Consider the following 23,991-nt stretch of genomic DNA (forward strand, 5'->3'; position numbering starts at 1 on the left):
CACTATCAATGCAACAGCAATTTTGTAAATATTTAATTTCCGGTTTGATGACTGGCAGGCTCTCCATTTCATCCGCTCCTCGTGTACGTGTGATTATTCAGCACCAGAAGGTGAACAGGCTGATTGCTGCTCCTGAGGCTGATGGGCGGCCTCTGATCCAGATAAGGGGAGCCACAGAGGAGCCTGTCTCCTAACATCAGAGCACAGACAAGCCCACCGGCGAAGAGCTGCCCCAGGGGTTAAGGTGGCTTGTTGGTGTGAGACACTGGCCTCACACTGAAAGGTCACAGGTCACAAATCCGACAAACAACAACCTACGTGTCCAGTAGAAAAACAAGAAGCTCGAGCACTTCAGTGAAGGCCTTTTAATAAGTAAAATTGGTTTTCAGATATTCAGGAAAGGGAACAAACAGCGATCACTGCAGGGTATTTACAGTTGGAGATAAGGTGATACAGAGGTAAATGGCTGCCAAGCAGTAATTAAAGATGGTTCTTTAGTGTCTCTTCCAACCTCCTCTCAGCACCAGATGAGAGGATTTACAATGCAACCCTTTCTGAATATCAACTTTTAAGTCTGTTTTTACCCTTATGTGTGAGAAATCCCTCATACTTGTAATCTACACAGGTTAATACAAATATGTCTAGTCTGCCGTGCTGATTAGATAAAACGGCCATGCCAATACAACGGGCAATATTAACTCACTGAAGATTAGTATCTGCTTTTTCAACAATGGCTACTATCCAGTTATGCAAATAAAGCATAACTGAGGCGGATGGCTAATATGGGGGGAATGGTGGGGTTCATAGGGACCCTGCAGCAGCCAAGAATACTCATAATAAACTGCATAATAAATACTCTTTGGTCACGAATATTGATGGTCCCAGTCCCTAAAATATGCCATCACACAGATAAACCTTGAGGGCTGGGAAACAGACCAATAACTGCACAGAAGTATTGAAATATTAATGATAAGCATAACAGCCTCCCCATCTCCCATCTTTGTGTGTGTGAAGAACACATTACCAAGCATGTAAATCCAGATGCTGCTCAGATATGCCCTTTCATTTCTCTGCGCGTGAGAGATATGAACTGATGGCCATGAAAGCAGAATGTACACTGAAAAAGATTTGAGTCAGAGAACTAAACGCTTGATTGCCTATTCTACTGAACGTTTTGACAACATACATCAACCTTGTAATGGCTGTTGCATAAAACTGGGAGAGCAACCAGCAGGATTCAGTCACATTTCACATATGGTTAATGTTAGCATGTCTTCAAGGGAGCACCAGTGGGTTTTCAGGTGTAGTAATATGCTGCAGAGCATCCCCATTCCCCAGGCACTGCAAAGCACACAATGCTCTCATTTAAACCTTCCTGCAGCTTGATGAGCCATAGTGTTTCCTGTTGCTACAAAGGACCATGAGAGATCATCCGCATCAGGCTGCTGTACTAATTAGCCTTTGTGCTTCGGAAAAACACTGCGAAAATCAACTCATTGTTACCACTCCAGTAATTTTTCAGGGAAAAGGCGCAGTTTCATCTGATATGGTTTCCTGGTATTTTGTGGCATTTCAGTCGGCCTCTCCTGGCCACACCTGAGAGCCCTGCTGACTCATTCTCATTCATGTGTGCACATCTGTCTCAGTCCCAGTGTCATGGGTGTGAACCCCATAACAGAGCCGCACCGGCCAGTGAAAAGAAACGCGATTGGTTGGCCAGCCGAAGTGACATTTGCAGTCCAGCGCCGAAGGTTATCGGGTCTGCAGATCCTCACGTGCAGTGGGGAAAAAAAGCTCATTTTCCCAGCCCAGATATGAAATGGTAACATTTGCTGGAGTGGTTTGGAGATGAGACAGAGAGAGAAGCTCTGCAGATATGGATCAGGAGGGGAAAGATGTGTCTGACATTCTAATGTATATTTGGCGATAAGACAGCCAGGGTAGGGGTAAGGAGAACGGCTATGATCTTGATGAAAAATACACCATTTCTTGTGGAGTGGAGAGTGTGAGTGCACCTGGGAATAAACAGGCTGCGGTCATCTCCTTAGGCTGAGGCTGGCCTTCGTACAATCCATCTGGAATTACCTCACTCTGGTCTGCAACACATTCAAGGCTAGGCGCAGATATTCCTCCATTTTTCACAGTGTGGGAGTGCATCTTGTGCACAACAATCTCAGACATATAAACTGCACTAAATTGACTACAGTGCCTATAGAATTCTCACACGTGCACATAAAACATATATACACATTTTTAACTTCAACAATTAAGCAATTAAATAGTCTGCTTACAGAAAATTGTTGGCCAACAGTTTTAATAGTCAAGTCATTTATCAAGTAAAAAATGCCAGCCGTTTCCAGCTTTCCTGCCTTTCATGTTAGACATCACCTTGCTCCTGGAGCTCAAATGATTCCCAAAATTCAATTCAGCAACTGCAACAGATTAAACTTTTCATTTTCTGGATTGCACATTGAATCATTACTGCAGTACAATTTTAATCGATTTCATTACTCTGCAACCTTGTGATTGCTGTTTCAGGCAACAAAAAGAAAGTACCTCCTGCATATGGTTTTACAACTCAAACACTGTAATAAAAGTTGATTGCAAGTGAAGTAAGTGTGCAGGTGTTTGTTCCCTTTCAGCAATTACATTTTTGGGTCTTTGTTTGAGCACCTGCCGTCAACATGACTCTTAGGGGTGCAAACCAATCTTTTTCCTCACCTGTGTCACATGACAAAAAATAACTGGTGGAGGTGGAAATACAGACTGAAGTGTTTGTTTCAAGACATCTTCCCAAACAGAAATGTGTGTGGACACATTCAGAATACATGACTGTGTGTACATTTGTGAGCGCACATGAGCACACAAGTGTTTACCACTTGCTTCAAGTGTTTGCCATTTGAAGCGACCATTGTGCCAACCCCTCCACTCGTGGCTCACTTGGTGCTTCGACTGGTTGCTAAAATTGTGCTTCTCGAGGCTTTCAGTCCCAGCAGCAAGTGCAGCATTCATCAGATCCAGCCCTCGCTATAAATATGTGTTCTGAATTTGGCTCTTTACAAATTAGAAAAGATCCCTTTAGGGACGATGAAAAGAGAGGGTCAAGCAGATAGAAAGCGAATGAGGGAAAGGGACGGAGATGAGAGGAAGTCTGAGAGAAAAAGATAGAAACAGACTGCCTGTATGTGGTCTTAGCTGTAGTACAGCAGTAGATTCTTTACAAGGTGGCTTGTGTGCTCCACTGGAGCGACAGCTCTGATTTTGACTTCTCAGTCAAGAGCAAACAACTCTTAAAAGAGGCAGACTTGTTGTCGGGAAGGCGGGGAAGAGGAGAGAGCGCTGAGAGGGAAGGAAGCAAGAGGGAGAAGAGTAGCAAAGAGGAAAGAGTCAGGTAACAAAGACCCGTCACATCCCTGACAAGCCCTTCTACCATATCACTGCGCTACATCACACAGAGAATAATGCATTGATCCTCTGGGAGGGTGGCCCTTATCTGCACACACATCCCACATGCTCATATCTGAGGAGGCACAAATTAGAGTTTCCTCCTAAAACCTGAACAACAGCAAATTGAAGAAATGGGATGGAGGAGAAGTGTGGAGATATAGATGATTGGGAAGGAGAGGAGGGGGAGGAAGAGGGAAAAGGGGCTTGTTTTGGCAAAACTGAAGCTCTTTAGTGACAGGGAGGGGGATTGAGGAGGGGAAAGCCAAAGAGAAAAACAACGCATGGGGGGAGAAGGCGTAAAAGAGGAGGAAGAGGCTGCAGGTAAGGCTACGAAACAAGAGGAGCCGGTTCACAAAAACTGTAAGGAACCGATCTGATCAGAACATGTTTCCTGGATCAATTACCTGCGATGGATTCACAGGTGCGATGCAAATTAGAAACAAAACGCTAAAAACATAGTGCACGCTGCAGGCATAGGGACATTTTGTACACAGGGATCAGCGATGGCAAGCAAAGCCACAGTTTACGGTTCAAAAGGACAAGAATATGTCAAGTGCATTTTATAATGTGTAAAGTTGTTTCAAATGATAAAACCCTAAAGGCAACAAAGAGAGAACACAGAGAAAACAGCAAGTTTTTTGGAAGCCAGGCACTAAACACATTCAAGGAAAACACCCTGCAGCCACTTGTCGAATCAGGGGACAAACAAAGACATGCAGAAAGGTGGTCAAACAAAACAAACCACGAGTCCAAACACGATCACAAACACTAAGGCGTGGCTTGCAGATGAAGTTGCAGATCGTGTACTTGGCTCCGACTCGTCTTATTTCCCACGGTAGAGATAAAGCCGTCATTATCTTGGGAAATAAGCTGTTAGTTTTAATTTAATAACATTTACTCAATCATCAAAAGAAGAGGGCATCATTTCTGTCAATTTCGGATTTGTTCTCTCAGTCCCAGGAGAAGCATAACAGCAGCCTTACAGGTGAAAAGAAATAATTAGCTGCCCGTTTCAGTAAAGCTACAGACACAAGCGTGCAGCAATCCGACATTCCCACCCCTGACCACAGAGGCAGACAAAATAAGTGAAGAGAAGTCTACTCAACAGCCTTCCTCATCCTCTAAACACAAAGTACATATTGAAATATCCTTTTTTAGTCTAATTGGGGGCAAATGAAAACAGACTTTGTTCTGGGTGCGATAAAAGGATCAATAAAAAAGATCATTTACCAGTTAAATCAATGCGAGGTTTGTTATTATGAGGAAGAGAAGAGAAGAGAAGAGAAGAGAGATTTATAGCCAGCAGACTGAGGTGAGTCAGACAGATGATCAGATACTCAGACAGCCAGTCAGAGAATTGGAGTCAATGGAAGAGACTGATGCCTGTCTGGGAACTGTGAGGCAGCCAAATACTCATACACACACACACACACACACACACACGCACAAATACAAACAAAATGCCCTCATGTTGTGTCTCAGGCACTGAATCATTCCACACCCTCAGAACAACAGGAAGGGAGAAAGAGAGCTCTCAGCAGGTGAGAGAGCAGCAGCAACAAGGAGCTCACGTAACTGCCAGAAAAAGGCCAGCTGAGCCGTTTCTGACAACATACACACACACATAATTGTTTTGACTTTAGACTTTAGACTGCTTCTTTATAATTTTCCAATATGGGATCAATAAAGAAGCAGTCTAAAGTCATAACCTAGTACACACGCACACACAAATTCCAGGTAGAAGTGATGATGGATCTCGTAAACTTTGGGTCTGGTTAATGATCCCACAGCCAGGGTGTTGATTGCTTTCTGGTAAGGAGAGATTTATGCCTGGCAGTGATCAGCACTCAACCTTTCCAAATAAACCTCATCCAAATGCTTGGCTGTACAGTGCAGCAAATGTCCATTACACAAGCCTGGTAATATCTCGTTAAGTGTGAAAGGCTTAGATTTCTTAAATAGCTGAAAACAGCAAAAAAGAAAACAAAAAAAAGAAAATCCACTTTTGAGAATCACCTTCTGCCAGCAGGATGCTACCACTCTACATTTACAGACTTCCAGCACTATCAACATGCACGTAACACTGCTGTCGTCTTTGCAGGCATTACTGTTATTTTAAAAAGAATGGCCTGTAGCAAAGAGGATCCAGATACAATGCACTGCTGCACACACACCTGCACCTTTAGAATATATTGATACACTCATGAGTCACCTTTTATTCCTTTGCACTGAGTACAATAAGCTTAACAATCAGCTATTTTTGCCTTGAGTTTAGTATCTCAGTCTACATACAGGCCACCCTGCCTTGGGCTACTTCTTCTGGTCATAACATTGTCTATCTCAAGGTAAATATATCAAGGAAATTAAACATGATTTAAGTAGGGTTTCAAGAGCACAAACTTCCTCCTTCATGATCTTCCCTTACTTGAAATCAATCTCTGCTTTGATAAATATTTTAAACCAGCAAATGCTTCCTCTGAGTTTCTAAAGCCACAAACTTGGAATGCTTGGAAAAAGAAATATTGTGTTACCAGTGTAGAATAATTTGCTGCATTGAATATAACTGGGAGTTTAGTATCTTCAGTGAAAAATGAAAACATTTATATTTTGGAAGTGCACGGCCATGCAAACTCCCTCTGTCTCAGGTTAGCAAATGTTTAGGTGGCACGTGCCGGATGACACCCAGCGGGGATTAATGAGTGCTGGGGCTCCTCTGTCCCACTTCCAGGTCAACCAGATGTTAGAGCCAGTGAGGAAAAAAGGCCCTGCTCTTGCAATTAGAGAAGAGGGACGCTACATGAATAATGCATTGTGATAGTATGCAAATGTGTTAATCTTATCCTATTACCCCTAAAAGCCTGTAAGCAGGCATGGATTGACCACAGTTTTAAATCTCGTACAACCCTCAGCAGACGAGGCAGAACTGCATCGTTAGTCAGGCCCACGTGGCCTCGTGTTAAAATATGGAAGTTAAATAGGCTAAGTACATTTTTTAGCAAGGTTAATCTCCATTACAAAAGAAGATAATTCAGCTCAGAGGATAGACTCTGCACGGGAAGAGTGACCACGACTGGAGAGCATGACCACATAATTAAAGCGAGACCACCTTCACCTTTATACAAGCTACTCATAAAAACACAAGCACGCGTTCTAATTGCGTGTAAGGCAAGCCTGAGATAAGACGCACTCGGCATGAGGAAGAAAGCATTAGCTGAACTCTTGTAACGTGCCATCGGTAACACGCTCGCCACATGGACACATATTAGGTCATTCGTGAGAACAGAGAAGCAGTGAACCTGAGGGTAACTAAAAAGGAGACCCCTTCCTGGGAGAGAAAAGCTTTTGTGTGGAAGAGAGTGCAACGGAACGGTGAAAAGAAAGAGATATGTCTTCAAGATACTGCTCTTTCCTCTCTCTGCTGAAGCGGAAACGACTACAGCCAGGAACAAAGAATCTGTTCTCCTGGATAATGGAGAGAGACAGGAGAAAGGGGATAGTTTGTTGACATGTGGGGGTGTTTTAAAATGTCACTCAGGAGTGCTAAGTAGTGCGTTATATATACAGTTCATCATCTATTATTTTGATTATTTCATTAGATTTTGTGTCAACATTAATACTGTATATGGAGAGTTTTAGCAATGCTCTTACAGCACGACCTCATGGATGGCAACGCCGGTCTGTCATAGATGTCAATACATATGAAAGGGCACACCATTTTGGACAGACATTCACTGCTCCCCAAGGATGAATCCTAGTGACTTTGGTGATTCCTTGACTTTTCCTTGAGCACCACAGTGAGGTTGACATTTGTGTGTTTGACTGAAGATTCTCATTCATTCGGGTCATGGTAGTTGTAAGTGCCTTACAAAGGCAACTGGACAGGTTCTAGAGGACATTTTGCCTCCCATCCAAGAGGCTTCTTCAGTTCTGACTGACTGCTGGGGAGTCCTAGGCATTTATCATCTCACACGTGACCTCAACGACTCCCAAGGTGTGAGCGATCCTGCAATAGGATAAATGCCTGGGACTCCTCACCAGTCAGTCAGAACTGAACAAGCCTCTTCGATGGGAGGCAAAACATCCTCTGGAACCTCAAGCAAGTCCATTTGCCTTTGTAAAGCACTTTTTCATTTTACAACATGAACCAAACTGCTTGCATTTGCCTAAAAGATTAATGTATAAAATAAGGCATCAAAGCAAGATCCATCCTGACCACATCATCAAAACTGTTTCTGTGCACCAACAACTTCCCCACTGACTGCATCAGTCATGCAAATCTGAGATGAAGGACAGAGGAGAGAGCGGCATGGAGTTCAACTAAGGAAAAAAGAAAAAAAAAAAAAAGCTTTCACTATTATCATCTTAATTCTACCTGACCTGCTTTTCGATTTCCTCTGACCCTTACTGTGTTTTTTCCTCTTCTTTCTCTGTGGACCAGTAATAATTCATAAAGCTTCTTTCCTCCGAAGTGGTAAAAACTACACGCGAAAGATTTCTACTTTTGCTTTCGGTGTTGTTGTTTTGTGCGAGAGAGGCTTCACCCTTGCATGACCGGCTCCATCTCTGTTTGCACTGTCAAAATACAGGCAGCTAGTGTTCACAACAGCCTATAATACATATCATCACCATCTTGCCCGGATGCCCTCGTGGCTGTCCTGTGTTTCATTCCTAAAGTGTTGCCGGGGCAGCTTCCCGTCTTATCAGCTTTAAGACGGAGAGAACTGCAGATGTACTTCCTGCAACTGATGTTTAAACCCTTTTCCTCCAGGTCTAAAAAACATTTAGACAATATAAAAGGAAAAAATATAAGAGGCCAGGATGTCATAACATCTCAGTGCATAATGCAGTCCTCCAGGTTCAATCCACTCTTCACATAAATACAGATCTGTGTTGTATCTAAGCAACAGGCCATGCTGTGGAGGCTCGGGAGAGGAGCGTGTGTTTGAGGCATTTCCACTCAGGCTTAGCTGCAGACTCGAGGCTTGATGAATGTGAGAAGGAGGCCCGCCGAGAATCCCAGACACCCATGGATCAATGGCCAGGTAATTTATGACATCAGACCCGGGAGAGGAAGACTGCATCTATCTTTTCCCCCGGAGAGTTTCCCTCACGACTTAAGGCTCATTGTGGTGATTTAGATCCCCCATAAGATACGTTACCCTTCATTTTTTTTCTTCCTCCCACACAAAACAAACACTGGTAACATGCACATAAGTTTAGCATGACTTCGATAAAGATCCTAACTGTAGCGAACACGGCCACATTCACAGCACATTAAGTCTTGCTGTCTGAAATAATCTTTTGCAGAGCTGTGGTAGCTCAGGGCTGACACACACAGCCGACTAACGAACGAAAGAACCTAACGAGGGATGCAATCTGAGCAGATTTATGCGTTTGACAGGGCAGAGTTACAAAGACATTAGCACTCACTTAACACCTCAAATTCAATTTATATGGTTTAATCAAAAAGACAGATACTTTTGTGCCTCCAAACCAACTGATGCTGTTGTCTCAAGTACACTTAGACTTGCACTTACACAAAACTATGTGAATATAATGACATTTAACTTTGTGTAACCCAGGTCTTATATTGAATTGACAACAAACCATCCGAATGGATTTCTGGCTACGCCTTCAAAGTGACCCTCTCCTACGTTGTTCTATATGGCAGAATTACACAAATTAGCTCATCATTAATGATTTAATCTATTAATCAATCAGTCTACTCAAATAATACTAATCAAGTCATCACTTTAGTAATTTTTCAAGCAAATGTTCGGTTCAAGCAAATTCTTTGGCTGCAGTTTCTAAAGTGTGAATATATGCGGCCTTTCTGACTTTTCTATTATAATTACCTGCCTATCTTTGGGTTTTGGACTGCTGGTTGATCAAAACAAGCTATCTGCAGATGTCACCTTGGGTTTTGTAAAACAATTTGTTGCTATTTTCTGACATTTTACAGGCCAAATGTGCAATTAAGAAAATAATCGTCAGGTTAATTGATCATAAAAAGAGGGGCAGCTCTGATTGCTCCAAGTGGGATCTGATTATATGTTCCACCACTGGCACCTTGTATATTCAGAGCCGCAAGCGAGAAAGCACATTTTGAAAGGTCCTCTGAAAAGATAACAGTAGAAATTCAAAAGGCCAAAACCTGAAAGCATTGTTAACGCCGGATGTTTGTCAGTCCTTTGTTTAAGAAGTCTATCAGGTACACAGGGTCTGCAGCTCTGTGCTCTTGATGGCTGCGATTATCTCCAAGGTGACTAATGCTATTAACATGGAGAACAGCCTGTTAATTACCCAACTGGCTCTGGGGCCGAGCTCAGCCTGCTTTAATCATCACACCCACAGCCCGGATAAACAATCATTCAATCATCACACAGCTTTGCCTGCGACAGACAATACAGCAATCAGCCAATTTACAGATTAAGTGATTGGACGGGTGGATACTGTGAGATACAGTTTACATCCACTCAGTGGTGCAATGGACAGTGGAGAGCTTTCCAATGGGCACTCAACCAAAGTGAATGCAATATGAAACCACAGCAATGCACTTGTGAATGTTCGGCACAGTTTGATTTCATGTGAAGCTGCCTGAACAACAAACACACACTGGGAATAGTCAACATCTCATGTTTGCACACCCTGCGCCTTCTGATAATATCCTATTTGCACAGAACACTTAAATATCAGCGACAGCTGCAAATTTGGACATATGCCAACAGCGATCCCAGGAAGGAAAATAGTAAATCCCAACTGGCTAGCACACACCTTAAACAAAGATCACTGCAACAGATTTGCCATTGTTGGCAGTGTAATATAACCAAGCAACAATACTTTTACTTTCCTTCACACTAAGGCCTGCTGAAAACTAATCCTAAGAGTTAGAATGACTCCAAAAACTTTGATACATGGATTATGATTTGGACTCTGAGGTCTAAATGGCACAATTCTCATAAAGGCACACTATGTGTCTGCCTGTTCCACTATTTTCATAAACCAGGATTATAGCTGGATACCGAACATAGATCCTTCTTAAGACCTAATAGAATGTGTCAGTAGCATTGTGTATTGAAAATTGCATCACGTGTCTGGTCACAGTGAGAATCATGGTTATTTATTATTTGATCAGCTGCTGATTTCAAGCAAAACTGTGGCAATTCTAAACGAGTCCATTAAGGCAGCAGGATTTTGCAGAAAACCCCTGATTTTCTGGAATGAAAGATTATTGGTAATAAGAAGTATGAAGTCTGTTTTAAGCACAATCTCTAATTAATAATGTTTGTATATAATAACATGGCATTCTGCAACATGAAGAGGCCAATTAACAGCATTTGTGAACTCGTTACTTTGACAGAGCTACTGTTAAGTGGACTAAAAAGTGATGAGACCTGTGTCAGTATAAATGAATCACAGTTAGCTGGTCTTTCCAGAGCTGTTTGCAACACAAGTAATTAGGGGCTGTTTTGAGGGGGCATGATTCAACTAAGTGAAGCAACATTGTTTACACTTAAGCATGACAGCTTAAGGTCAGTGAATGCTGTCCTCTGTCACATTGTATCACATTGTCACAACTTTGTTTTTGGCCCTCATCACCCACTGTAGCCACAGACAACAACATTATGTATTGGAAGCATACTTCCTGTTTATGCCTCCCCAACAAATTACACTGGAAAGCTCGTTGGCACTGTCCCTCGCAATTAATCACTGCTGAGATAAAAGCATTGTCACAGTGGAAAGAGAAGAAGCTTAAGTGGAGGAGGCATGGGAGGGTGATGTGCATGTTTTTTGTGTATTTATGAGCATTATACAAAGATGCAGAGGGAGTGTTGGTTGTGGAAACCTCTCATCTTCATGACAGTTAATTATCCATTTACATTTCTCCTTCTACATTATCTGAGGAAGCAGTCATAAATTACCCACACCTGTCTCTATGATCTTCTCTGCACCATTCCAGCTGAAATTGAATTAACTTCTCACATATCTGTGACCCAGCTGTCCGGGCGGCCCCCAGGTAGACCAGAGCTAAATCAGGGACATCAAACAGCAGACAGCAAAAAAAGACTTATTTTTAAGACAGTCAGAGCGAGACACAGAGAGAAGTCTGGAAGAGAAAGAGATACAAAGGAGCCTTGTCAGATGGATACAGCAGCAGTGGAGAGCAAGGCAGGATCAAACGTCCAGTTTCTGCCGGTAATCCTCCTCGAGAGGAGGAGGGGTGGTGGGAGATGGAGGCAGGAGTGGAGGAGAGGAGAAGCTGGCTGCTGTGCCACAGAAAGCACATGTTACTGGCTTTTTCATCCAGCAGGCGAGGCGACGCCAGCCCCTCCACAGCTCTCCAGACAGTCTGGCACACGGGCCACAGGAGGAAACCTTTGGAAAGATCAGAGCCCCCAGCCTCAAGCATGGAAAGAGCATGTGTGTATTCCGTCTGTGAGAGTGGGTATATATGTGTGTGTGTGTGTGTGTGTTCTCATATGTAGCTGCTCACGCCTCCCAGATGTAACACTGTGCCTCTTCTATAAGTGGAGGTTTTAGCCTGCATACTGTACAATGTCTGAAATCCACAACATGGCAACTGTGCAAAGAAATCCAAGCATAAGGTTATGCTTTTTTTCTATTATATGTCAAAGATAAGCCCAAGAACATGTGTCATATATATTACATAGTGTAAGGGAGAGCCTCATATGAATGACAATTCAACATTCAATATTAACTCTAAAAATAGCCAACATAAGGAATCCTTTCTCCAGCCAAGTCATTGTTCACTGCACATTAAAAGACTTCAGAGGAACTGGCTGTTTATTTAACCTGAATGGCTCTAACCATGCTTTGGTGGCGGCTGAATAGTCTTTTTTTTTTTTTTTTTTTTTTTGCTTAGGCAGGTTCCTAACTGAATGAAATGACCTGGAAGCATCTAGGAGTCAGCCATGATAAGAGCTGATTAAATTCCCCACATGCAAGTTGCTTCAATGCTTCCCTTCATATCACTGGACCATCCTTTACAAAAGGAAAGGAGATAAAGCCGTCCCACAATTCCTTGCGGGAGAAACATTTACAGGGATGCACCATTCACAAAAAACAGACGATCAACATGTCACATTGCACATCCATGGCCTGTGTCAGCCATGACAACACCAAAGCACAGTCAAATCAAGCTGTTACATGCATGGACTCATAATCAGATCAAAATCAGTATATTAACCAAAACACCTGTAAGCTGTCTGGAACTGACCGTAGGTCACATGCCTATGGCCAGTTCATCATAGTTTATAATAACGTGTTTCACTGAGGCGACGAGAGAAGCCTACATACAAATCTGTCTATCTCTTTGTCAACAGAGACCCCAGTCTGCAGTGGAGTTCATTCAGGGAAAAAAAAATGAGGTACATGCATCTTCCTGGCCAGCTAACACAGGCTACCATCTTCAGACACAGCCTGCCAACAGGACATTCTCAAGAGACTATATTATGACTGCATATTGTGATGAAGTGTTTACAGCTGACTTGACATTTTAACATACTGCACAGTTTATTGCAAAATGACACACCATATGGCTGCAAATTCATGAGCAATTTCCTAGAAAAGTCCTCAACGACCAGCGAAGAAAACTCGCAAGATCCTGCAGGGACTGACGGTAATTCGAAGAAAAAGAACTGTTTATTTCTCACACGATGACCGAGCCATGAGAGCGACACGGCCGACAACTTGAAGGATCAGCAAAAGAGCAACACAGCCAATCATCAAGGGCTAAGTGATGCTGTGAGCTATGGTTTCAGGAGCATCCCAGAGGGCAGAGGTGAGAAAATCTGAGAGGCAGAAGCAGCTTGATAAACCAGCTCTCTCCTCTCCATCTCCCACGCAGTTGGACACCGCCTGCAGCACCTCTTTAAAAATAGGAGGCAGAAAAAGCTGTCACTCTGGATTTAGCCTACTTTCCAACATGCCCATTAATTTCAAAGCAGATGGCAAAAAAAGAAGAGTGGGTTGGAGGGAGGGGCAATCTCCTAAGCTGCTGAATAACGGAGTGGAGAGTTTCAGATGGAAGAGGCAGCGGTGGTGCCCTAAGAAAACATGGATAGCAGTTATTTAAAAGCACATTAGAGCCTCATCATTTCCGTATTTGGAGTTTACTGCTATTAGTTGTTGGTATATGCAGCTCAGGTTAGCAGCATCAGAGACTGATACTGAGTGAAGCAAAGAACTCACTGGGAAGTGTTCCTCTGCTCAAACTTTTATCGATCTGTGTATCCACACTTCCCTTGTAGGCACTTATCATCTAACCCTGTCTGGGGATTTATGAGGTGAGAGGTCCAAGTATAAATCAAAGATATTTTCTGAAATGAAATAAAGGAGGCAGAGATGGTGAAATAAGCCTGAGGGCAGATACGTCTCTATACTGTGATGTAAACATTCCCTGCAGACCAGGAGAAATTGCCTGCAGTAAACAGTGGTGCCATAAAGACCTTACAACCCCACACAGCGCTGATAAAGCTGTTCCTATATGCAGGGAGCACGGTGAAGCAATCAACTGCACTGCAATCAGTCTATCTGTAATTAATTATCACTCGAGCCCATTGCGAGTTCAGCTAATGCACAGTGAGTTTGGTAAATCATATCACAAACAAGACGTCCTCAAGGACAATCATTAATCATGAGATCAGCCATCATGACGAGCGTCCTTGGATGTGTATTTGTAAGCCAAGGTTTACAGGCTTACCAGCTTCTCTGAAGATTTCCATATCACAGGATCAACACCAACACCCATATGGGAATTCCCTCGTGTATTCATTTTTGAAAACCGCTAAAGCGTGTCGGCATTTCCTGTCAGAGACTGCTGAGAGATGATGCGTCTGAGTAAGAGGGACGTGTGAGGGGAGAGAGGAGGAGATGGATGGGTGAAAAGCGCTCGTGAGGTGGAGGAGCAGAGGGGAAATCTGTCCGTTTGTCTCGAGGGGGACCAACGGAGACGAGTGAACTCCCCTCTCAAACTAATCGAACAAGCCTGTGACATGACGTCGCCGGTTCCCACGCCAGGACACCTAGTCATCCTCATTAAAGGGGAGAAACCCAACTGAACGAGGCAGGAGGCCAACAGGCGTTAAATGAAGCCATGTTTGTGTAAACTGCAGCGCCAAAAATACATTGTCATGAACACTCACATAATCCTGCAGCTGTACGGTCAGCAGGGCGGCATCGAGATTAGATAAGAGCCACTTTCAAGCCCCCTCTCGTTCCAGCAGAGCAGATTAGAGAGAGCGGTGACCAGATTTTATGCCCCAACCCACCTCAAAGTTTGGATCTTTCCTGCAGCAAGAAGACCCTAAAACACATCAGCTTCATGGAGGAGCAACAGCGGGGCATTTAGGGTTTGAGGTACATGTTTTTGTTTGTGTTAGTACTGCATTCTCTACTGCCTAAGCATAGCTGCCAATGACAGCTTCCTGACACACAAGTGATTGACAGCTTTGACATGTTGCCTAGCAATACCACAACACCCCTCATAGCAAATTAAAATGATATAAATTATTAATCACTGTAATTATTAGAAAAGAAAAACAAAATGGGATCACTGGGATCAGAGTGGGAGAGGAAGAAAAGGCAGGCATTTGACCAAACACCGCAGTGTAATAAATAAATAAAAGTGAGAAAATGAAATACGATCCAGGAAGTCCACTTTGTGCAATAAAAGCATGACTAGAAACGTAAAACACTGCCAAAACCGCAGAGTGCTTTATAACAGGAGAGATTTTCTGGATTGTTATCACAGCAACAATCACTGTCACACAGCAAACAGGAGAATGAAGCTCTCAGCACCGTGACTGGAGTTCTACCAGCCACCACCACCATCCACAACAACACAAGGCATACATACTCCTCTGAGCAGGAGTTGCCAACACAGTAGTCGGCATTGTGGACAAATCTGCAAGCGAGCGTCTGTAGAAGAAGAAAGCAGGCAAGGCTACCAAGAAAGGAAAAAATCCACCTGACAATTTCTCTCTTTTATCTTACAGCATGTGTGTTTTATTTCCATTCCAGTCGGTGAAATTTTGAGAGGCAGTATGTACTGAAACAGTTCATCTGCAGAGTTGTGTACTATTTTTAAAACCTGATATGTACCTCCATCTTTGTTTAGAGCCCTAGCTATAGAAGACCCCAGCTTCTGATCCCCTGAGCAGGCCTGCCCTGAGGACGTCTCTATGAAGATCAATAAAACATCACTATATACATCACCCCCTTCACACATACACACACACACACACACACAAACACAATATAAATCCACCTCAGATTTGTTCCAGCAAGAAACAGCAGCGTCCCACGAAATCCTCACTCCACAAAACAAACGAGCGCAGCATCAACACATGATCAAACAATTGATGCAAAGCAACATCGTTCTGAAGCTCCAACAGATGGATGCTGACGTTGTGCGAATACACCACAATGGAACAATCACGTCTATCAACCCGTGTGCACATGAGGTATCACAGGACCGGCCGAGGCTGGAGCCGGCTGCTGCGAGCAGATGTGGGGAGAGGTAATTATTTGGAAACCGTTGTGAGGGAGTGGGAGTGTTGAGAGTCTAATACTATTTGGACATGGATCCGGTCCACTCTGTTACATGCAGGGGGAGCTGGCAGAGAAATGGAATATTTGATCAGCGCAGACCCACAACAGCTCAAACACTGTGGGGCTAATATCCGGATGTCAGACAAGCCAACTGCCATTTTTTTTTTCATTTTCCTGACAAGGACAACAGAAACTTGACAGAGTAAACAACACGCATGATAAAATAAACACTTTTCTCCAGGTCAGAATCACAGCAGAGGCCTAATAATAAGCCAGCTTGCGGCATCTCAGTAGTGTCATCTATGACTACAGCGTCCACACTCAAGACCCATGGCAGTCCTTCAAAGACAGCGGACTGGAAAGAGCTAGTTAAGCTGTTTCTGACTCGTTCCTGCTGATATGTGACAGGCTGACAGAAGTCCCGAAACATCTGAAATGTGCTCTTGGCTGTTTTTTTGTCTCCAGTCACACTTACACCATCTGAGACCCACTCACTTCACCTAGGGCTGGACGATATGGCTGAAATCCACGTCTCAACATTAGTAAGACAATATCTGATATTAATTCATGTATAAGATGATAAACGAATAGAAAAGCACCAGTCACAATAACTAATATTGTTAGTTTTTAACCACAGACTGCTTGGAATCCCTCATTTGGACAATGGGATGTTGTAAAACTTGGCTTTAGTTCTGACACACTCATGTATGGACCACACACACACACGCACACACACACACAGACTGCACTCCATCTATGTGAAACCTCTTGGATAATCAAGTGCAATCTTTCCTTCAACTGGGGCTCTTCAGGATTAAAAAGGGCGTCTCATTTCATCTGACGGCACAAATATCTCTCCTTTCCGACGCTGTCTTATCTGCTAACGTGAAAACACAGCTGCAGGTTTTTTTTTGTTGTTTTTTTTTTTTTAGGTGGGTGTGCAGCGATTCACACAAGACTGGAGATGGCAGGCTGCATCACGGCTGGAGGTTGTGTAAGCTGACACAGTAACCTTGTTTTTCTTAATATAAGTATTTAAGGCATTGAATGGGAGAGGAGGAGAGATGATTTGTTGGGAATTGAAGCACAGGACTTCAACAAGCAGAGAGCGGCACATGAATCCTGTGTCCCATGGCTTGTAAGACACCCTTTGAAAGTCAGGGAACGATAATGGTTCTAGTTAAATGCTGAAAAGGTCAGTCTCATCCTTAAAGTCAGAGCAGACTTTTTCAATATTTAACCAAGATGTCTATATTTCCCCAACTTCAACCAAGTGCTTTGGATTGTTCAGACACAAAGATAACAAAAAATAATGGTGTTTCCAGGGGCGGATATTGTAATTAAAAATTCCAATATACAATGAACATATGGCAGGTATGTTCATTGGATACTGTAACTCAAACAGGTGTTCTTTTTGCCACATCATAATACCAAATAAACATATTGTATGCACCATTTTTCATAAAGCCGATGAGAATGTTTGAGTTCTGGCTTCATGCTTTACAGTATCTTGGTTTAATCAAACTCACATTTGACTTGTACAGCTGATTATTTCCCTGGGCCGGCTGCCCAAATATTCAACACTATCTGGAATCACTGCTTTGAATGTGCGCACGTCTTCATGCGAGCGTCTGTGTTTTGTCTGCCCTCGTCGCAAATGTGTGTGCACACACATCCGCACATGTGTGTACAGCGTTTGTGTCCATTCTGATGCGACTCAGATACCATAAGAGACAAACAGTCCACTTAGCCTTATCGAAGAAGCTATCGTGCTGACTAAGAGAAAACACATCTAAGCAAATAAACCCCAGACACAATGATCTCAATATAGCTACACACTATACTTATACAAACTTTTATCCTCTCTGCACACACGACGCAGACTCAGCCCTTGAGGCGACTCCACTCTTTAATGACTCAATAGAATGGTCGATAGAGCAGGCACATGTATACTCAGGTGAGCTGAGCTGGCATGCTGAACAAAGAGCTGGGTTTATAGCTCTCACTGTGACAGTTAATGGTGCAAAACCTGAGGTAGAATACTGCAAAAGATCTCTCTGATTAAGAACTGAAGTGCAAACTTTGACATTTGCATCTGCACATAATCAGGTCATGTTTAAACGTTACACAGGGAAATTGTTTTATGTAAATGTTGCGTAGTGTATGTACAATGTTTAATGTGAATGCAGGGCTGAAAGTGAGGCTGCAACAAAGTAGTAGTATCTAAATCTGGAGCCTGAAACTCTGTTTGTTTTCCAAATAAAAGTACAGCAGCAGGCATCAGCACATCTCTGGCAAAAGGAGTGAGAATAAAATGTAACTCCAAATATAAACTGCGTTCTAAACAGCAGCAGGTAGATGCTGCATTCAGAGGAGGGTCTCTTGCAGGTCTCTTGTCTCTCTTCGCTTTGATATCCTTTGGTATGAGGCAAAGCAGACCAGCCACAGGCCAGATGTAGCCTACGTGCTAAAATGATTGCATGCACCACACTGCAAAAAAAAAAGCTATTTATAAAGAATGTGCCCATGAGAATGTGCATACCTCCAAGCATGCTTTGCGCTGGGCTTTTCCAATATGTCCAATACTGACAAAGAAAGGGCCATTTTCTTTCTTTCACTGTCAGGTTTGGATTGATTTCAACCCATCCTGTTATCACCAGCAGCTATGTCTTTGAACTGTGTCGGCTTCCAACATTACTGGGCTAACAACATGAGATGCCGCATTATCTCTGCGAATGCAAACCTGATTTTTCTGCACCATCCTCACACTAGAGTGGCAGAATTTATGTTGAAATCCAGCAATGCAGCAAATTACAATGATGTATAACAGTGAATTTATGCAAACACATGACTATTAAAACTACTGGACATACATATTCATACTTTTGTGCTTACTTCAAATCCAATCTGACTCACTTTGTGTAGTTAAATGCCATCACATCACAGTTTCTGGGTCACTCTGTAGAAATTTTTCCATTTTTTTTAGAATATAACTTTTATTCTAATGACATTTGATGACTCTATTTTCAAAATGTAAAAGGTTCAATAGGATTTCTTGGCAAAAGCACTCAAGTGAAATCTGCATACCTTACAGTGTTACACACAGATTTTCAAGAGAGGTGCCATTGCAGTGATGGTACTGCAAGGCTCATATCTGGACTTCTGTGAAAGACATACGGTCATCTCCACATTGGCTTAACATAACAGCAGGAGAACAGCTATTTGCTGACAAAGGCGTTACAGCAATAAGAGTCTCCATTACAACAGGTTTTCCTCTCCAGGAGGCTAATGATAATTAGACATATACTACTGTCCATCCATCCATCACACGGCAGGGAGGGAGACACAGAGCCCTCCGCTGTATGAGTTTGTCCTCTTTCCTTAAGACACACAAAAACACAAAATCTCATAAAGTGATTTAAGTGGCTATAGTGTGCGTGCAGAGGGAGAGCAGTAGGAGGATTACGTCTGGATCAAGGCAACAAATTTTGATGATTATAGCGATCTTGGGACTCCGCTGCTGATGTGCATCATAAAAAAATATACATCCAGTGTAACAACATTTGATGACTGAAGCTTAATGTTTTCCATGGATTTATGCTGAACTCATAAAGCCGATGCTGCCGACCTTTCTTTTTCTCTGCGAGTAAAACTCCGAATCAAATGAGCAAGCAGCATTTGTTCATATATGCAGTAACAACCAGCACCTGAAGCTCACATCCCCCATGTTGTTTTTTTTTTTTTTTGAAAAGTCTTGTAAATTCCCATCCTGATGCTAATTACAAATGAGGTCTATCAATCTGGTGACAATCAGATAGGTTTTTTTCCGCAGCAGCCACAGTTGTTATTCCGCTCAGTCTTGCACTATCATCCTAAAGGCATCACCCACAGGAGTCCCGACATCCACGAGCAAATTAATTACCTGATGAACCCTCAATCACCAGAAACTCATGCTGCTGTCATCTAAATGAACCACAATCCCTCACTCTCCACTTCTGCCTGCCTTTGCCTCGGCTGTCCATGAACGAAAGGTGGAGATAATTGATGCTGTAAACATGATTTTGTTCCATTTTGGGGGCACAGACAACGTTCATTATACTTCCAATAGTTAAATGCATAATATTGCAGTTAATTAAGTACATTTGTATTGTTTTAAAAGTTCGAATACTGGCAAGACGGAAAGAAAATCAGGGGAAATATGAAGAAAACAAAAGATGCGATTGTTTCCTCGCCATGCTATTCCTCACCATCGCCCACTTGGGTTGTTGTTTCATATTGCGCAATTTGGGATACAACTCCAGGGCACAATGTCTATTGAGTGCGAGCATATTACAAAACAGCATGGTGGCACAGCATTTACTAAGGAAATTACACATTATGCCACTGTGTCCCATAAGAACATTTTTCAATTACACTTTCATTGCATTTGTTGATGCGAGTTTGCTTGAAAATGAATCTCAATGGCTGCTGGGAATAGAGCATTAACAGATGGAAAGAAAGATGAAGGAAAAAAAAAAAATGCACAGATGGAGGTCAAGCATCTTTTCTGATGCGGACTTATAAAATGTGACCGGCACAGAGATCCACAGTGTGGTGAAAGATGAGGAAAAATAAGCGAAGCATACACTTGCAGAAGGGGCTTGAAGACGATAAGGAAAGATGGATGGATGAGATGGAAGAGGGAGACAGTGTGTGAGAGGCAGGGAAATAAAAGGGGGGAGGGGGTCTAAATGATGAAGTTTGCTCTGTGCGACAAGCCGCGGTCCTCCTGTTCTCAGTACTTCATGGGTCTTGCACTTCACTATGAACTGGATATGCACCGGCATGAACATGTTAACCAGCTTTCAGGGCTTTAGGAAAGATCACTGAATTATTAGCTTTGTGCATTTAAGGAAGCCAGTGGAGCCAATATGCACTTGGAAACCTTCAAAACTTTTAAAGTTTTAATGTTTAATCAGACTTCATCTGAGAAGATGTAGAGGATGTAGGAAAGCAGCTGGACTTGACACAAACCTGACAGATGAGTGATAAATATGAAGGATAAAGGCCAGCTGAGAATACTGTATGTTTATGATTTGACCAAGATAAAGCAAATTAAGAAATGTTTCATCATTAACATTTAAGTGTAAATGATTTATTAGCTAACTGGTTCATACGGGAAAAAAACAGCTTACCAGCTCAACACCAGTTGCTCATTCATGCTTCGAAAGCCATTATGGCAATTACGAAAAACAAGCTGAACAGAGAAAAAGGAGCATTTTCCTCGTGCTCATCTACATCTTTACACTTTCTCATGATATCACTGCATGAGTTTACAAATGCATGTTTTCATGTCATCGCTAGCCAAGCTAACAACGGATGACAGTCAGTCCCTCTATATTTTGGTGGTGGTTACAAAGCTTGATGCTAGGCTTTGTGCTATTTTCTAGCATGATGAACAACACCAACGCAGCGATATCTAGATAGTGTGTATAGCAATCTGTAGGCCGATTGTTAAGATCACCAGCATGTGGACATATCGTGCTATGGTGACAGCATGTTCCACAGTTAAACTTAAAAAAAAACATCTGTTAACAGGACAGTAGGACTTTGTAGGACTGGCCAACAGGAAGGCTTTTATTGCTGCTGATGACAACTAAATGTTTGTTCAAAATTTGACCTGAGGAAATACTGCCTGAGCACAGGCTCCTTGTATGAGCTGAGTGTTGATGCAATATACTGTGTTCCTGATTGCAGGTGATGTAGTGTCACAGACAGGCCAAAATCGGCCAATTTGCTAGGCTTTCAGGGTATACACAGCACTTAAGCCTTGGCTGAACTGTGCATTGTACGGTGAATGTGGGTGCTTGTCGGAGGTTAAGAAATGTTGCAGTAAATCCATTCTGCTCTTTCTTGTGGCTCCTGCAAAGATATCTGGATGTTGCCAAGCTGTAACAAACAGGCTCTCTGTGCTATCAGCCCTAGTTATCAGCTCGTCACACTGTATGGGAAAGATAAATCTAGGCAATTAAAATTTAAATTGCCGTGTGCACTGCCGTGACTTCCCTCTTTCAGTGTGTCTCTCTGGCACCGAGATGGACTGCTTCAGTCCTATGTCAGAGGCAAAAAGCATCGCTGGCGTGCTGCCAGGGATGCAGAGCATGCTGGTCAAACACAGATACTGAACATCTCACTTCTTGGAGAACCTGAGCACGCTGCCCCAATGCATGATTTCTCTCACCATTACTGTGAGTCTACTGGTAGTTTAAGTGTTTGGGCTTTTCCACCCAAATTTTTTTTTTCTTCTTTTTTTTAATTAGAGGTAGTATGTGAGAAGGTTATCAAACTGAATCTGCAGACAGATGAGATTTTCTGGCTGGGGGATATTAATGAGTTGTATGCAATAAATCTAGCCGAAGTGTGTGAGAACAGGGCAGTGAAGCCAAAGCTACTCAAGTGGAAATGCTTTGAAGTGATTCAGTGAAGAAATGATGACTGTATTGAATGGTCAATCTTTAGCAATTGTGAGTGATAATTCATTTATCATTTATCAAGCAAAAATAGCAAATTTGTCAATGTGTTACTTTCCTGTATAGCATGCTAAACTCAATTATCCTTCGGTTTTGGTCTGTTGGTCCAAAAGGTCCTTTATTCCTCCAGCATCATCCCTCTCGTATAACCAGGTTTAGATCAAAGATGGTCTCAAGGCGAGGGGAGTTTGTACAATTCACCCCAGACAGCTTTTACAAAGAATTCCCAAGGGGCTCTTCAGTCAACCTAATGGAACAGTTTCCCCACCTGGTCAAAGCCAGCAGCCAGTGCTCGCTGGCCTACAGATACACTGAGATGGGTGGAAGGGTGAAAATAGCAATCTCATGCAGGGTAATTCAGTACCTCAGGTATCAGTGCAACCTATTTCCCTCTGCTACATCGGACTGCACCACAGGATTTTAGAGGTGGCCAGGAGACAGAGGCAGAATGACAGAGGCGGAAAGGCTTTAACAACTTGGAATTCAGCTCCATGTGACAAGGGCTGCATAATTGATGGGGTGAGTCGATCTCAAACATGTTCCTCCAAAAGGATATGAGTGAAGCTGCTGGCCTGAGCCAAGGATGGGAGAAGACGCATTTAACAATATGAAGTCGAAGGATGGAGGATGTTGGAAGTTGAACAGACCCATTTTGGGAAAAGCAAAAAAAAGACGTGTCTTGTTGGAGCTGATGATTCTAATGATTGTTTTAAATAAACCATTTGGTCTGAAAAGGCCCACATTAACGTCTATGGCCTGTGCCCGTGTTAGCATAGCTCAAAATGATATCTTCAACAAAGCAAGCGTTTGATATTCTGGACCGGTGACTCAAACGCATGAGTGGTTGCAACTAACAGATTTTTCTATCGATCAATATTTCTGATAGCAATATGAGAAATAAAAGAGAATAAGATATGAGCTCATTTCTTAACGTTGGAGGTGATGCGGGTCATTTTTTTGTTTGTTTTTTCTGACTAACAGTCCAAAACCCCAAAATATGCAGCTTTATTTAGTCAAAAGATGATGAAAACAATCAATTACCAAAATGGCTACTGATTAATTCTCTTAATAATTAACTTACTGATTGGCAAATCTATTAATCGACTAATCATTTGAGCATTTAAGCACGAATGACAAACATTTGAAAGGAAAAGCACCAAATTGTCAAAACCTAGCAAGTAATTTGGAAATTGCAAGACAAACCTCACCAGCTGTTTCTGGCTGAGTAACACAAGATGCCGAGCACAACAGAGATTCTCAGCTCCTCCACATTATCGTTCCTCCTCCTGGCTGAAGCGGCTGTGTCTCTATTCAACTCCCTGATCAATAGCAATAGATCTAACCCTAGAGCTGCTTTCACTGTTATCAGTGCACATATTGACAAGGTGGTGGATCAGCGTCAGCAACCAATTCAGGCCAGAGTCAACATTATCAAACGGACAGTGCACATGTATTTTTTTCC

The 23,991-nt window shown here is 42.6% G+C and overlaps 1 protein-coding gene across 9 annotated transcripts in view; it reads right to left on the reverse strand.

Moving 5' to 3' along the window:
• The window catches only part of vav2 (vav 2 guanine nucleotide exchange factor), a 191,132-nt gene that overhangs the window by 138,793 nt on the left and 28,348 nt on the right, over positions 1–23,991 (reverse strand). The gene's annotated exons all lie outside the window — the stretch shown is intronic.

The sequence above is a fragment of the Chaetodon auriga genome, chromosome 19 (assembly GCF_051107435.1).
Source record: "Chaetodon auriga isolate fChaAug3 chromosome 19, fChaAug3.hap1, whole genome shotgun sequence".
Classification (NCBI taxonomy): Eukaryota; Metazoa; Chordata; class Actinopteri; order Chaetodontiformes; family Chaetodontidae; genus Chaetodon; species Chaetodon auriga.